General features: G+C 42.3%; 1 pseudogene; it reads right to left on the bottom strand.

The window, feature by feature from the left end:
• Positions 1-13,957: 13,957 nt before the first annotated feature.
• Positions 13,958-14,830, bottom strand: LOC130357398 (cytohesin-1-like; annotated as a pseudogene).
• Between the last annotated feature and the right edge of the window lie 1,643 nt (positions 14,831-16,473).

Raw genomic sequence — 16,473 nt, 5'->3', positions numbered from 1 at the left:
AAGAACTCTTTTGCTTGGGAGAGCGTGCTTGTGAAAGTAGATGCCAACTCACTCCACTAACAGGAGACAACCGCACAAACTGCACTACACACGCCTCTGCCAGGAACGAAAGGAGTACGGGACTACTGACAGAGGGGCGGTGAGGGACACACAGTGCCATAAACAATCTATCTCTCCCGCTACTATTCAAATTGAAATTTGCCATCATTGCTCTGCCACTGTTCAGACATGGAGCAGTGAGGGGCACCTATTGCCATTATTGGTGATATTGTGGAGTGGTGTTTGACTTATGTTTTAATATTTTGCTTTTTAATATATATAGAGCTAAAATGCTCGCTATTGGCTATTCATATCTACCGAGGACCTCTTGGTTCACATACTGGACATTAGATCACAGGTCCATAATTTTAATCTTAATGAGGGACATTTATCAATGTTTGCTTATGTATTCCTTTTTTTTATAAAAAAAATTCTTAAAATTTTTTTGCTTATGTGCGACTTATTTATCAACTGCTTTCAGCCTGTTGACAAATTTCTTTCACTTAAGCAATTTTTCTATTTTTTGCTTTGGTAGGGGCTTTTTCTGCTCCCGGTCTGAGCTGGAGTAAATTTAGTAGGTTTTTTCATGCGTTGCAACTTTTTGCGACTTTCGCACTTGATAAATCTCTGACCACTGCAAGTCAAAAATCACTTGTTGCTTTGGTAAGCAAGATTTTTATTTTTTGCTTAGGACGCTGAACATGCAAAAAGTCGCAAAAAAAGAGCGTAGTCGCACATGTGACTTTTTTGCCACAATTTTAACCCCTTAAGGACCGGGGTTTTTTCCGTTTTTGCATTTTCGTTTTTTGCTCCTTGCCTTTAAAAAATCATAACTCTTTAAATTTTGCACCTAAAAATACATATGATGGCTTATTTTTTGTGCCACAAATTCTACTTTGTAATGACATCAGTCATTTTGGCCAAAAGTCTACGGTGAAATGGATAAAAAAATCATTGTGCGACAAAATTGAAAAAAAAAACCGCCGTTTTGCAAATTTTGGGGGCTTCCGTTTCTACGTAGTACATTTTTCCTTAAAAATGACACCTTATCTTTATTCTGTAGGTCCATACGATTAAAATGATACCCTACTTATATAGGTTTGATTTTGTCGGACTTCTGGAAAAAATCCTAACTACATGCAGGAAAATTAATACGTTTAAAATTTTCATCTTCTGACCCCCTATAACTTTTTTTTTTTCCGTGTATGGGGCGGTATGAGGGCTCATTTTTTGCACTGTGATCTGAAGTTTTTAACGGTACCATTTTTGCATCGATAGGACTTATTGAAATGCACTATTTTGGACTTTGGAAATTTTTTGCGCGCACGCCATTGACCGAGTTTAAGTAATGACATATTTTTATAATTCGGACATTTCCGCACGCGGTGATACCATATATGTTTAATTTAATTTTTATTTACACTGTGTTTTTTTTTTTATGGAAAAGGGGGGTGATTCAAACTTTTAATAGGGGAGGAGTTAAATGATCTTTATTCACTTTTTTTTTCACTTTTTTTTTGCAGTGTTATAGGTCCCATAGGGACCTATAACACTGCACACACTGATCTTCATCATTGATCACTGGTTTCTCATAGGACAGCGAGGAGGCAGGTAGGGGCCCTCCCGCTGTCCTGTAAGCTGTTCCAGTAAGGCTATCCCGAACAGCCCGACTGAGCTAGCCGGCAACTTTCACTTTCACTTTTAGCTGCGCGGCTCAGCTCTGACCGCGCGGCTAAAGGGTTAATAGCGCGCGGCGCTGCGCGCTATTAGAGGCGGGTCCCGCCTTCACTATGACGCCGGGCCCGCCGTGATATGACGCGGGGTTACTGTGTAACCCCGCGTTATATCAGGAGAGCAGGACCAAGGACGTACCGGTACATCCTTGGTCCTTAAGGGGTTAAGCAAAAAAAATAAAAACAATACTAAATGCTTTGATAAATGTCCCCCAATAATGACAAGCAAAAGCGCCAATGCTATACAAGATATACACAATAAAGACTATTAAAATAGCGAAGAGACAAGCGTATTTAAATGTCTGTGTTTTTTTGCATTCATGTTCAATAAAATACATTTTTGTATCTGATTTAAATATGCTTGTCTCTTCGCTATTCTATTCTAAGAAGCAAGCAGAAAAAGGATGGTAAATATTATCCAGTGTTCTGGACAAAAAGAGATATATGGGGAGATGACCCAGTAGGGAGACAAAGAGATGGAGGACACCCCGGAAGAAGTCTATTGACGAAACGTCGGGTGCTGGAGGCCTGCCATCACCAGCCACTAGGCAAGTTACTATTGCAATATACCTTCTTGCATCCATTCCCAATGTCAGCTCCTTGGTTGGTTCACTATTTCTCTCATTTGAGTAGCAAGTGATCCTTTTATTAGGCTCCTTTTAGCATTATGTAGCCTGGCACTTTATAGCCTGTGAAGCTTGGAATACAATCTTCTGATACCATGTGTTGTCACTTTGCTGTACATTGATGTTTTTGGGCCTCGACCTCTTTGTCTCCCTTCTGGGTCATCTCCATATATCTCTTTATGTCCAGAACACTGGATAATATTTACCATCCTTTTTCTGCTTGTTTTTTTTAGTGTATTTTAAATGTCTGTGTTTTTTTGCATTCATCTTCAATAAAATATATTTTTGAATCTGAATTAAATGCGCTTGTCTCTTCGCTAATCTTAATAATGGTTATATGAATACACATATTAGAGCCATATTTTATTCAGGGTTGATATTGCAACATATTGTAAGTCTTGTCACAAGGGCCCTGTGGCTAGAATCTTTTTTATGTACAGTGACCCCCGACCTACGATGGCCTCGACATAAGATAATTTCAACATACGATGGACTCTCAGAGGCCATCGCATGTTGAAGGCAGCATCAACATACGATGCTTTTGTATTATGCCATTGCATAAACGGCTATCCGGCAGCGCCGACTGCTTCAGCTGCAACCGGATAGCTGTTTACGGTGCCCCGTGTGGTCCGCTGACGATCACTTACCTGTCCTCAGGGCTCCGGCACGTCCTCTTCGGGATCCCCTGCATCGTCGGCGCTCTCCATCGACGTCATCACGTCGCTGTGCACGCCGTCATGTCATCCAACAGGAGCGGCGTGCGTAGCGACGTGATGGCGGCGACGGAGAGCGAGGATGCCGGGGAAGCAGTGGCCTTGCTGAAGCGTCGGGGACACCCCGGGGACGCGGCGACAGCGATGGAAGGTGACATCCAGGGTAGCGGTGACGAGCGGTGATGGTCCGGAGCGGCGGGGACACGTGAGCATAACCTCCAATACCAGTGGTTGACAGCAGTTGGCTGTCCGGGCATGCTGGGTGTTGTAGTTTTGCAACATCTGGAGGTCCCCAGGTTGTAGACCACTGTCCTATACTTTATATTGCACGGATCCCTCAACATACGATGGTTTCAGCAAACAATGGTCCACTTGGAACGGATTACCATCGTATGTTGAGGGACCATTGTATTTTCTATGCTATTCTGGGGTTAGTTTTCCTTTTAATTAATTAAATAATCTATTGATTAAATCTTGCACTATTGGTATAGTATTTTATTTTTAATAGTTTCCATTGTGCATCAGTTATATGATATCTGGTGGCAGACTGTAGACTGGTAATTTATTATTTTTATTTTTTCAAAATATGCAACTGCATGGCAAACATTGGTATACATTTACAGTATAAGATAAAGGTGGGCCCACAAATATAGTGTGAACAGAACCTTTAAAGTACTTTGGATTTGATTAAATACTGTAGATCTTAGTATAGATAAGTAAATACACACACAGAAAAAATCTTTCCTAATCCCTGGCTCATTTAGAGAATGGTAGGAGGGGTTCACAAGAACCAAAAATACAATAAAACCTAAAGGTATGCAGAATCGCACACCTGACTAAAATATGTGATAACCCCAAGTGTAAATAAATGAAAATGAAATAAGAATACAGGTATAATACACTAAAAAGTCATGATTAAAAATATTCTTTATTACACATAATATATAATATACACAGAATTAATTCAAGTGGGCATAAAAATGGATAACTATCCTGAGAATATTAAAAAAGTACAAAAAAAGGGGGGTGGGGGTACTGGGATATAGAGTCCTGTATATAATAATACCACATACAATGTAAATACATGGAGCCTAAAATGGAATATAAAGTGCTAGTGCAAGGAAAAAGAAATAGTAATGCTAAGAGTTCATTACACTAGTGCAGGGAACGAAATAAATAGTAATAAAGTGCAAAATTATGTGCAAAACTGCATAGTGAGTGCAAAATAAGCAAAAAAGGATGACAAAAATAGGAGCAAAAGTACAACACAAAATGTGATAAACAGTTAATGTGTGAAAAAATACACAAAGTGAAGCTGTGAATCACAGGTAAATAGAACATGCATATAGCAATACCAAAAAAGAGGGGGGGGGGTAAGGTAGACCAGTGCAATAGCAGCAACTCTAATAAGGAATATCTAACAGCAGCAGAAAAAATAGGCTCAATATGGCGCATACAGGACTCATCCACGCTCCACCACCACTGTTACGCCGAGCGCTCCGGGTCCCTGCTCCTCCACGGAGCACTCGCAGCGTTCTCCTCTCTGCAACGCCCCGGTCAGACCCGCTGACCGGGATCGCTGCACTGACACTGCTGACGGGGATGCGATTCGCATAGCGGGACGCGCTCGCTCGCGGATCGCATCCCAATCCACTTACCTGTGCCGGTCCCCGGCTGTCACGTCCTGGTGCGCGCGGCTCCGCTCTCTAGGGCGCGCGCATGCCAGCTCTCTAAGATTTAAAGGGCCAGTGCACCGCTAATTGGTGCCTGGCCCAATCAGTGTAATTAGCTCACCTGCTCCAGGCCTATATTACCTCACTTCCCCCTCCCTGCATTGCCGGATCTTGTTGCCCTTGTGCCTAGTGAAAGCGTTTTCTGTGATTGCCTTACCAGTGTTACCAGACCTTCTGCCGTTACCCTTGACTACGAACCTTGCCGCCTGCCTTGACTTTCTGCTTCGTCTGACCTCGCCTCTGTCTAGTCCTTCTGTCCCACGCCTATCTCAGCAGTCAGCGAGGTTGAGCTGTTACCGGTGGATACGACCTGGTTGCTAACGCCGCAGCAAGACCATCCCGCTTTGCGGCGGGCTCTGGTGAATACCAGTAGCAATTTAGAACCGGTCCACCGGTACGGTCCACGCCAATCCCTCGCTGACATAGAGGATCCACCTCCAGCCTGCCGAATCATAACAGTAGATCCGGCCGTGGATCCCGCTGAGGTGCCACTGCCAAGTCTCGCTGACCTCGCCACCGTGGTCGCCCAACAAGGACAGCAGCTGTCACAGTTGTCCGCCATGCTACAGCAGCTTCTGCCTCTACAGCAGCAACCATCTCCTCCGCCAGCTCCTGCACCTCCTCCGCAGCGAGTGGCCGCTCCTAGCCTCCGCTTGTCTCTGCCGGACAAATTTGATGGGGACTCTAAACTCTGCCGTGGTTTCCTGTCTCAATGCTCCCTACACTTGAAGATGTTGTCGGACCAATTTCCCACAGAACGGTCTAAGGTGGCTTTCGTAGTTAGTCTTCTGTCTAGAAAGGCCTTGTCATGGGCCACACCGCTCTGGGACCGCAATGATCCTGCCACAGCCACTGTCCAGTCCTTCTTCTCTGAAGTCCGTAGTGTCTTCGAGGAGCCAGCCCGGGCCTCCTCTGCCGAGTCTGCTTTGCTGAACCTAGTCCAAGGAAGTTCTTCAGTAGGCAAATACGCCATCCAGTTTCGTACCCTCGCCTCTGAGCTAGCCTGGAACAACAAGGCTCATAGCCCCCTTCCTGGTAACACTCTGCCCCGTGGCAAGCTTCACCCTCTGCCCCCCCTCCCCATTCCCACTTCTTCTGGATTGCCTGCCGTTGATGAATTTACCCAGGACTTCTCTATCATCCGGAGGGAAACTCAAGAATCGCTCCCAATGGCCTTGTCTCGTATGAAGGGACAAGCAGACAAAAAGAGGGGTAGACCTAAGGGGGGGGGGTACTGTTACGCCGAGCGCTCCGGGTCCCTGCTCCTCCCCGGAGCGCTCGCAGCGTTCTCCTCTCTGCGGCGCCCCGGTCAGACCCGCTGACTGGGAGCGCTGCACTGACACTGCCGACGGGGATGCGATTCGCATAGCGAGACGCGCCCGCTCGCGGATCGCATCCCAATCCACTTACCTGTGCCGGTCCCCGGCTGTCACGTCCTGGCATGCGCGGCTCCGCTCTCTAGGGCGCGTGCGCGCGCCAGCTCTCTAAGATTTAAAGGGCCAGTGCACCGCTAATTGGTGCCTAGCCCAATCAGTGTAATTAGCTCACCTGCTCCAGGCCTATATTACCTCACTTCCCCTTCCCTGCATTGCCGGATCTTGTTGCCCTTGTGCCTAGTGAAAGCGTTTTCTGTGATTGCCTTACCAGTGTTACCAGACCTTCTGCCGTTACCCATGACTACGAACCTTGCCGCCTGCCTTGACCTTCTGCTACATCTGACCTTGCCTCTTTCTAGTCCTTCTGTCCCACGCCTATCTCAGCAGTCAGCGAGGTTGAGCCGTTATCGGTGGATACAACCTGGTTGCTACCGCCGCAGCAAGACCATCCCGCTTTGCAGTGGGCTCTGGTGAATACCAGTAGCAATTTAGAACCGGTCCACCGGTACGGTCCACGCCAATCCCTCGCTGACATAGATGATCCACCTCCAGCCTGCCGAATCATAACAACCACTACTTCGACGCGTTTCGCCTGGAGCAGCTTTGTCCTAGACAAAGCCGCTCCAGGTGAAACGCGTCGGAGTAGTGGTGGTGGGGCGTGGGTGAGTCCTGTATGCGCCATATTGAGCCTATTTTTTCTGCTGCTGTTAGATATTCCTTATTAGAGTTGCTGCTATTGCACTGGTCTACCTTACCCTCCCCCTCTTTTTTGGTATTGCTATATGCATGTTCTATTCACCTGTGATTCACAGCTTCACTTTGTGTATTTTTTCACACATTAACTGTTTATCACACTTTGTGTTGTACTTTTGCTCCTATTTTTGTAATCCTTTTTTGCTTATTGTGCACTCACTATGCAGTTTTGCACATCATTTTGCACTTCATTACTATTTATTTCGTTCCCTGCACTAGTGTCATGAACTCTTAGCATTACTATTTCTTTTCCCTTGCACTAGCACTTTATATTCCATTTTAGGCTCCATGTATTTACATTGTATGTGGTATTATTATATACAGGACTCTATATCCCAGTACCCCCACCCCCTTTTTTTGTACTTTTTTAATATTCTCAGGATAGTTATCCATTTTTATGCCCACATGAATTAATTCTGTGTATATTATATATTATGTGTAATAAAGAATATTTTTAATCATGACTTTTTAGTGTATTATACCTGTATTCTTATTTCATTTTCATTTATTTACACTTGGGGTTATCACATATTTTATTCGGGTGTGCGGTTCTGCATACCTTTTAGGTTTTATATATAAGTAAAATCAAATCCTCCAAATCAGAAGAAAAAATGCTGCTAAAACCAGTGCACTGACTACTGGGTGCCACTCTGTGTGGAGGCTATGGCGGACATTTATCAAGACCTGTGCAGAGGAAAAGTTGCCCAGTTGTCCATAGCAACCAATCAGATTGCTTCTTTCATTTTGCAGAGGCCTTGTTAAAAATGAAATGAGCAATCTGATTGGTTACTATGGGCAACTGGGCAACTTTTCCTCTGCACGGGTTTTGATAAACTCTTCCCCAATGTCCTTAGCTCTGTAAATGTTCCAGTCCTTCCCATGATCTGCACTTTAGCACGGTATCTTTTAATGCCAGGCACTCATTCCCATAGGACCCGGTAACTCTCAGAAGACTCACCTGTGTAATGAAGCGTAATACAATGCTAAACGATTATTACATACTAAAGCCGCTGTTTGCTTTCCTGTTCACTTTAATCAATGCACTTAAAGAGAATCAGTTGTTTAAGATGTCATGATCCTATTTTCCTTCACACCTTGGGAGATGCTGTTTTATAGTAGTGCCAGCTTGTGTGATTTTAACAATTTTATAGTGTGATATTCCTGTAACCAGAGTCTTGTGAATCATATTATTCTTAAAAATTAGCCTGGGAAAGATATATCATATTTTTCGCCATATTTCGGGCATATAAGACACACCCAATTTTAAAGGAGGAAAATCTAGAAAAAAAAGATTCTGAACCAAATACAATGTAAAGTAAAGGACAGTGATTTTCAACCTGCTGACCTCCAGATGTTGCAAAACTACAACTCCCAGCCAACGGCTGTCCGGGCATGCCAGGAGTTGTAGTTGTGCAACATTTGTAGGTCCGCAGGTTGAAGAGCACTGGTATAGGAGGTAATACTCACGTGTCCCCTGGATGTCACCCTCCATCTCTGTCGTTGCATCCCCGGGGTGTGCCTGTCACTCCGGAACGTCTCTGCTGCCCGGCATTCTAGCTCTCCGTCGCCGCCATCACGTCACTCCACACGCCACTACGCGCGCCGCTCCTATTGGATGACGGGACGGCGTGCGCAACGGCGTGCGCAACGGCGTGCGCAACGGCGTGTGCAACGGCATGATGACGACGAAGTAGAGCGCCGGCCATGCAGGGGATCCCAGGACAGAGCAGTCATTTACCGATCGGACACCGAGGAGGCAGGTAAGGTCCCTCCCGGTGTCCTGTAAGCTGTTTGGGGCGCCGCGATTTTACCGTGGCGGTCCCAAACAGACCGACTGAGCAGCCGGGTTAGCTTCACTTTCGCTTCAGATGCGTCGGTCAGCTTTGATCGCCGCATCTGAAGGGTTAATACAGGGCAACACCGCGATCGGTGATGTCCCGTATTGGCCGCGGGTCCCGGCCGTTGATGGCCACAGGGACCGCCACGATAGGACAGGGTTTTAATGTATATTTGCTGTATAAGATGCACCAACTTAAGCCCCCCCCCCAGTTTTGGGGAAGAAAAAGTGCATCTTATATGGCAAAAAATACGGTAGCTGTACAAACAGGGTAATGGGTGTAGATCCTGAAATGAAAAAGGTCGCCCCATTACCCTAAACATCTCCATGTCTTAACACAATGCTTTCAGGGACAGATAGCTCCCTGTAATGTGTTTATTGGAATAGGGCATATTTCTTTTTGTATGAATCCAACACAATAAACCTCTGTACGTCTTTATATAAAAATGGGACATTTGGACATAGATTCTGAAGGTGCTATATCTTTTACTCAGTGGTTTACAGAGTCTTTACAAGGTAACTTGTATGAGTCCTAAGATGATGCTCCATGTGTTGGTATCCTACAAAAGAGACACAGTTTATGGGGTTCATTGACATCAGGTCTCATACTGCAGCAGTGGTTGTGGTGTCTTATTTCTCAGGGATGATTCACATTGATGATCCCTGTGCAACTTAAAAATGTTTATGCTAGAATACTTCCATATAGAGATAGGACATGCCTCAATTTTACACAAGAATCTGACAGAAAATCCCCTCCATAATTGTATGAAAGTGGAATCATATCCTACATATATACAGCAGATGCCTCAAATATTCCAGTTCTTATTGTGGCTTAACGTACCGTATTTTTCGCTGTATAAGACGCACTTTTTCTTCCCCAAAACTGGGGGGAAAAGTTGGCGCGTCTTATACAGCAAATGCACATTAAAACCTGTCCTATCGCGGCGGTCCCTGCGGCCATCAACGGCCGGGACCCGTGGCTAATATAGGACATCACCGATCGCGGTGATGCCCTGTATTAACCCTTCAGACGCGGTGATCAAAGCTGACCGCCGCGTCTGAAGCGAAAGTGACACTACCCCGGCTGCTCAGTCGGGCTGTTCGGGACCACCGCGGTGAAATCGCGGCGTCCTGAACAGCTTACAGGACACCGGGAGGGACCTTAACTGCCTCCTCAGTGTCCGATCGGCGAATGAATGCTCCATGCCGGGATCCCCTGCATGGCCGGCGCTCTCCATCGTCGTCATTACGTGCATAGCGGCATGGTGGCGGCGACGGAGATCGAGGATACCCGGCAGCAGAGAAGTTCCGGAGCAAGGAGGACACCCAGGGACGCGGCGACAGCGATGGAGGGCGACATCCAGGGCAGTGGTGATGGGTCCAGAGCTGCGGGGACAGGTGAATTTTACCTCCTATACCAGTGGTCTTCAACCTGCGGACCTCCAAATGTTGCAAAACTACAACTCCTGGCATGGGAGTTGTAGTTTTGTAACATCTGGAGGTCCGCAGGTTGAAGGTTCAGAATCTTTTTTTTCTAGATTTTCACCCTTTAAAATTGGGTGCATCTTATATGGCGAAAAATACGGTATATTACATGTGTACTCACTTGTGTGTTTTGGTCAGTATTTTGCAGCCACTCTGACTTGATATATTGATTTGAAGTACAGAGCAGTATACTGCTGTGTGAACATTTCCTTATACGGTTTTCTCATTCATTTTTAATCTGTCTGTGCATGGTTTATGTTTTCATTTAACCCCTTCCACCCCTGCATGCCTTCTGGATCTTAATGCCCCAACTTCGAAGTGCCAACTTTTTTATTTTTCCATCAATAAAGCCATAAAAGGGCTTGTTTTTTGCAGGACAAGATGAACTTTTTATTGTTAAAATTTTTTCATATACAGTATCTTATTTGTCCATTTGTATGTGATTTTGTCATTCCTTGCTTGTCCTTTAGCCCCTTAAGGACCAAGCCCATTTTCATCTTAAGGGCCATGCCAATTTTCATTTCTGCACTTTTGTTTTTTTCCTCATCTTCTTCTAAAAATCATACCGCTTTCAATTTTGACCTACAGACCCAGCAATTGTACTTTGTAATGATATCAATCATTTAATAACAAAATTTACCGCAAAACAAAAAAATATTTATTTGTGGGGTGAAATAGAAAAAAATTAATTTAATTTTGTAACTTTTGGGGCGCTTCCTTCCTTTTCGGTAAAAAATTACACCCTATCTTGATTCTGTAGGTTCATACGGTTACAAGGATTCCCAATTTATGTAGGTTTTTAAAGGGGTACTCCGGCGCTTAGACATCTTATCCTCTATCCAAGGAATAGGGGATAAGATGCCTGATCGCGGGGGTCCCGCCGCTGGGATAGGGGATAAGATGTCTAAGTATCGGAGTACCCCTTTAATACTTTAAAAAAATCCTAACTACATGCACCAAAATTTGTATGTTTAAAATTGTGATCTTTTGACCCCTATAACTTTTTTATTTTTATGCATACAGGGCTATATGAGGGCCAATTTTTTGTGCTGTGGTCTGTAGTTTTTATCAGTACCATTTTTGTTTTGATTGGATTTTTGATCGCTTTTTATTAGTTTTTATGGTAAATGAAGTGACCAAAATTTTTTTACTTTGGTATTTTTTTGCGTGTACGCCATCGACCCTGTGGTTTAGCTACCCTTATATTTTAATAGTTTGGACATTTATGCGCACGGCGGTACCACATACGATTATTTTTATTTTTTATTACATAATTTTATTTAAAAAATGGGAAAAGGGAGTGATTTAAACTTTTAATAGGGAAGGAGTTAATTAACTTTTTTTTTTTACACTTTTACACAGATCGCCGAACGGATGATGAAGAGTCAGGTGAGGACCCTCTTGTCATCCAGTAAGCTGATCGGGACATCGCAATAGTTTCACTCTTATTTTAGACACCGCAATTAACTTTGATAATGGTGTCTAAAGGGTTAATGCCCGGCATCTGCCCGATTGCCGGTGCCCGGCATTATCCATGGGTCCTGGCTGCCCGTAGCAACTGGGACACACCACTGGGACTCTCCGCTGGTGAGAAAATTTTAAACCCTATTAACGGGACCAGGGCGTACATGTATGGTCTTGGACCTTAAGTACCAGGGTCTGAGGGCGAACCTGTATGCCCTTGATCCTGGACAGGTTAAAAATTTACTCTGTTTAATATATGGTAATAACTTTATTTGGTGGGTCAGTATGATAACAACAATGCCAAATTATATATATATATATATATATATATATATATATATATATATTATTTTTTTTTTTTACTTTGGCACAATTGAAACATTATTATTTTTACTTTTTTTTTGTTTTCTAGTCTTACTACATCTTTGTGTGTACACCTTCATGCACAGGGCCATATTTTAACTTTATACAGCTGCCAGATTGTTAGGTCCACAGATAGGGCATGGTCCTTTAGCCATGTTTACACACTGTAAAAATAAAATGCATCTATTTATGGCTGAAAAATGGCCAACTTTACGGCGTGTGAACATGGGCTTATTGTACCTGCTTTTAACATGCTGTTATATGCTCATAATGGTAGAGACCTGTTTGAGACATATAAGGAAAATTGTCATAAAAGAAAAAAAAACTATAATAACCATATACTGTAACTATAATGAACAGTACATGGTAATGAATCTTGAGCTTGGGGACAAATAGCGTTATCTCCCATTGGTTGATTATCGTTTACTTGCTTAATATATTTCCTCTGGGGACATTTATTGATCGGCCTCTTAACAGAACAACATATAGACAGCACTTTATATCCTTAACTCAGGGTCAATAATTACAGCAGCTGTTCAGGTCAATATGAAGAAAGTCTTAGTTATCTAGTGCAGCTGCCTCATTACAATAAAAAGAAAAAGGAATGATCCCTGTTGTGCAGGCCATTCTTATTTTATCGTGTATCACTTTTTTGCTCTTGATAGAAGATATTTTGTTGTGAAATATGGAGAAATATCATAAAATACAAATGGCAGGTGATAAAGTCTGCTCACAAAGTTCTGCTTTAAAGGAGACCTTACTCTGGATCAATTGGTAATCTTTTATTAGTACATAGAAAAGTGTCTAAAACAACATTACATGGGCATTCACAAAGACAACTACAGAGTAGTCTGCACAGTACAAAGATGCTAGATATATACAAGTAACTCCACATACGGTAATGTGCACAAATTCCTCCAAATACTAAAAGAGAAACATGAAATCTCATAGATTTAATAAATAAAGAACAGTTAAAACATGAGCACTACAAAGGAGAAATATTTTCAGCAAGAAAGTATTGCACAAAACAGAAGTCACAGAAAATTTTAATGTCAGTCTGCCATCAAAGATGTGAGAATATTTAACTTTTAATAGTTACCCATAAAAAGAGGTAATAAATCTCCAACCGAATCAAATGTGAACCAACATAAAAACCAAATGGAAGAACACATGTAAAAGCATTTTTTCTCTTAATTTGTTTTTAATTTATGTCACATGTGTGTGGGTGGATCTTATGTGTGAATAAAGGTATATATATACTTGGTTAGTGCCTTTTGGCTATATAACGATGATTAAGGACATGGTGTCTGAAACGCGTTAGCCTTGATTTTAATTATTCATGCACATCTTGTATGCTGAAATTGAAATAAATTGAAATAAAGTGAATTTGGGACCATTACCTCATGGATCTTCTGTGTTAAACAGAAGAACACTTCCAACACAAATTGTGTACAATTGATCCAGCAAATAAAACAGTATGCACTTAATAAAAAATGTAATAAATAATAATAATAATTATATATATATATATATATATATATATATATATATATGTAAAGCAGAAGTAAATGACTTGATGCCTAAAGTGTCCTATACCCAGTTTACACTGTTCACCATATGGGGTTAATAATGTTATCAATAATCAATAATGATGTAATAATGATATTATATTTTTATAGTTCAGATGATTGCACATGCGGGAATACCAAATACATTTATTTTTATAATTGTATTGAATAATGGGAGAAGCTGGGTGACATTGGGGGCTGAGTACCTATCCTGTGGATAGGGGATAAGTGTCTGATCGCATGTATTGGGATTGTGCAGACTGGTATTTAACAGGATGATGGCAAAACACAACACGTGTCCTCCATCAAACAAACAATCTTATGGGATTCTTCTGGTAAGCGAAAACTCTACAGGAACTGACTAAGTGCCTGCACCAAATTAAAGTCTGTGAATTCGTGAAGCTCCACAAATACATTCCATATACAGATTTTGAAGTCATCTCTTTCCCACAAATAGTCTTCAATAGCAGCTTTGTTTAATTCCTTCCAATTTGTACAAAACTGAAAAATCATCTCACATGTATTTGCCAGGAGCTCATTCTCAGTGAAGAACTGGGTACCTTTTGAGGGTCCATGTTGAACTTTTTTCTTCCCATTGCAATTCTTTTGCATATTTTTGTTCTCTTCCATGGTTTCAAATGTTTAATTTTACTTGTAACTTCTGCTATCTGCTTCTTAAAGGATAACTCCAGGATGTAACAACTTATCCCCTATCGACCGCTGGGGCCCCCCGCGATCTTCCACACGGGTCCCCCTGTTCTCAGCACGAATCGGCGACCGACACACCCCATCCATGCAGCTCTGTGGGAGAGCTGCTTTCGGCAATCTCCGGCTCTGCCACAGAACTGCATGGAGGGGGCGTGTTGGCCGCAGCTTCGTTCTGTGGTCGAAAATGCTTGTTTCATGCAGGGAGCTGGGGCTCCATGCGGGAGATCGCGGGGGGCCCCAGAGGTCAGACCCCGCGATCTAACACTTTTCCCCTATCCTTTGGATAGGGGATAAGTTGTTACATCCTGGAGTTATCCTTTAAGCTTTTGCATATCATCCAGCAATTACTGCTTCCTACGCTGGATTTTCTCCAGTACCCTGTTTCTCCTGAAGTGTCAAACCATTGGGCACATCTGTATTTAACACCACCATGGCAGCCGGGTGGCCTGAGCTCCTGGATGTACTGTGTGGCTCCACAGCAGCGAGGAGAAAATCCTGCTATAAAAGGGGTTCTTTGAGAGTCCATAAAATTGCAAAAAAGAACTGAATTCACCCTGAAATTCAGTCTCTAGCCATGTAGTTCTGGTTGTTCCAATGACAGAATTATTGATGTAAAAGTCTTTATAAACTATTAGCTTTTGCCCGCGGCTTCACTTGCATTAAATTTGGGGTAACATAGATCTACTTTTTACGATCCTATAGTAATGAGGCTGCTCTGGGTAAAGTCTACGGGCATCCAAACAACCCCAATTCTTTCAACTTTGATCGCCACTTCTAAAGAGTTAATGCCGGACATCTGCCGGAACGGCAAGTATTAGCTGGGACCGTGCGGGTATGATGCGAGCTAAGCTCCTGCGCTCGCTTCATAACCCTCCCGTGCCGCAGCACCGGGTATACCCAGCATTCTGCGGCAAGAGGTTAATTCATACAAACTTTGAACTCCCATTTCACCCTTTCAGGTGTAGAATTTTAGAAAACATTAAAACACGTGTTTCTTTATCTCTTATTTTTAGCCTAAAAACAAAGTTTCATGCTTCTAGCTTCAAAAATGATGGACTTCCATACAAACTTTCAACCTCTTTTTTACCCCTTAAGGGTTGAATTTCGAAAATCCTTTCTTATTCCTCGTGTACGTCTTAAAAACAACACCTGAAAAAATTCAGCTTTCTAGGTCTAAGGGTTTAGACTGGGCGTTGATGAGTCAGTGAGTCAGGCCTTCTCTTTTTATATATATAGATAATCTCTTCAACTTTGCAGAAACTGATAAGCCTTCTCCGGAGCTATGGGATTATTGCCCAGAACCTCGAATATTTCAAAACCGCTTTCTCCAATTGTAGTAAAACTACTACTATTGGAGAACCACAGGTTGAGAAATACTAGTTCAGGATATTTAAAATGAAAGCTCTTCTTCATCATCATCTGGATGCACATCCTTATAGAAGATGAAAAAAAAAGCTTTTAGGGTAGGGTCAAATGTAGCGTAACTGCTGCGTATTTGGCACACATGCTTATTTCAGTGCAAGCTATTTATATGGATGTTTATTATTACTCCCATAGACTTTGCTAGCACAGAAATACGCATTTGCAATAAATTTAATATGCAGCAGTTACTTATCAGATGCTATATACTATAGAGGAAGTTATTTTCTTTTTGACTTTCCTTTCTGTCTGACAACATGCTCTCTGCTGATACCTCTGTCCATTTTAGGAATTTAAATGGGACTTTTTGATCGCTTTTTATTATTTTTTTTCTGAAATGTGATATGATTACAAAAAAATAAAAATAAAAAAGCTATTTTGGCTTTTTTTCATTCATGTCATTCACATTCAGTATCAATAATATTTTATTCTAATAGGTAAGACAATTCTTCACATGGAAATACCAAACATGTTTACATGTTTTTTTTAATGGGTAAACAGGGGTGGTTTTTATTTTTATTAGGGGAAGGGCATTTGTATAGTTACTTGTTTAATTATTTTATTTACACTTTTTAAGTTCACATAGGAACTGTTAGAAGCAATAATTTCTTCTACTGTTCAATGCTATAGTTACATGAACTCTTACATGCCAAGAT

Source organism: Hyla sarda, chromosome 2, assembly GCF_029499605.1.
Source record: "Hyla sarda isolate aHylSar1 chromosome 2, aHylSar1.hap1, whole genome shotgun sequence".
Lineage (NCBI taxonomy): Eukaryota > Metazoa > Chordata > Amphibia > Anura > Hylidae > Hyla > Hyla sarda.
Note: the sequence above shows the minus strand (reverse complement) of the source record. Positions and strands in the feature narration are given on the sequence as shown.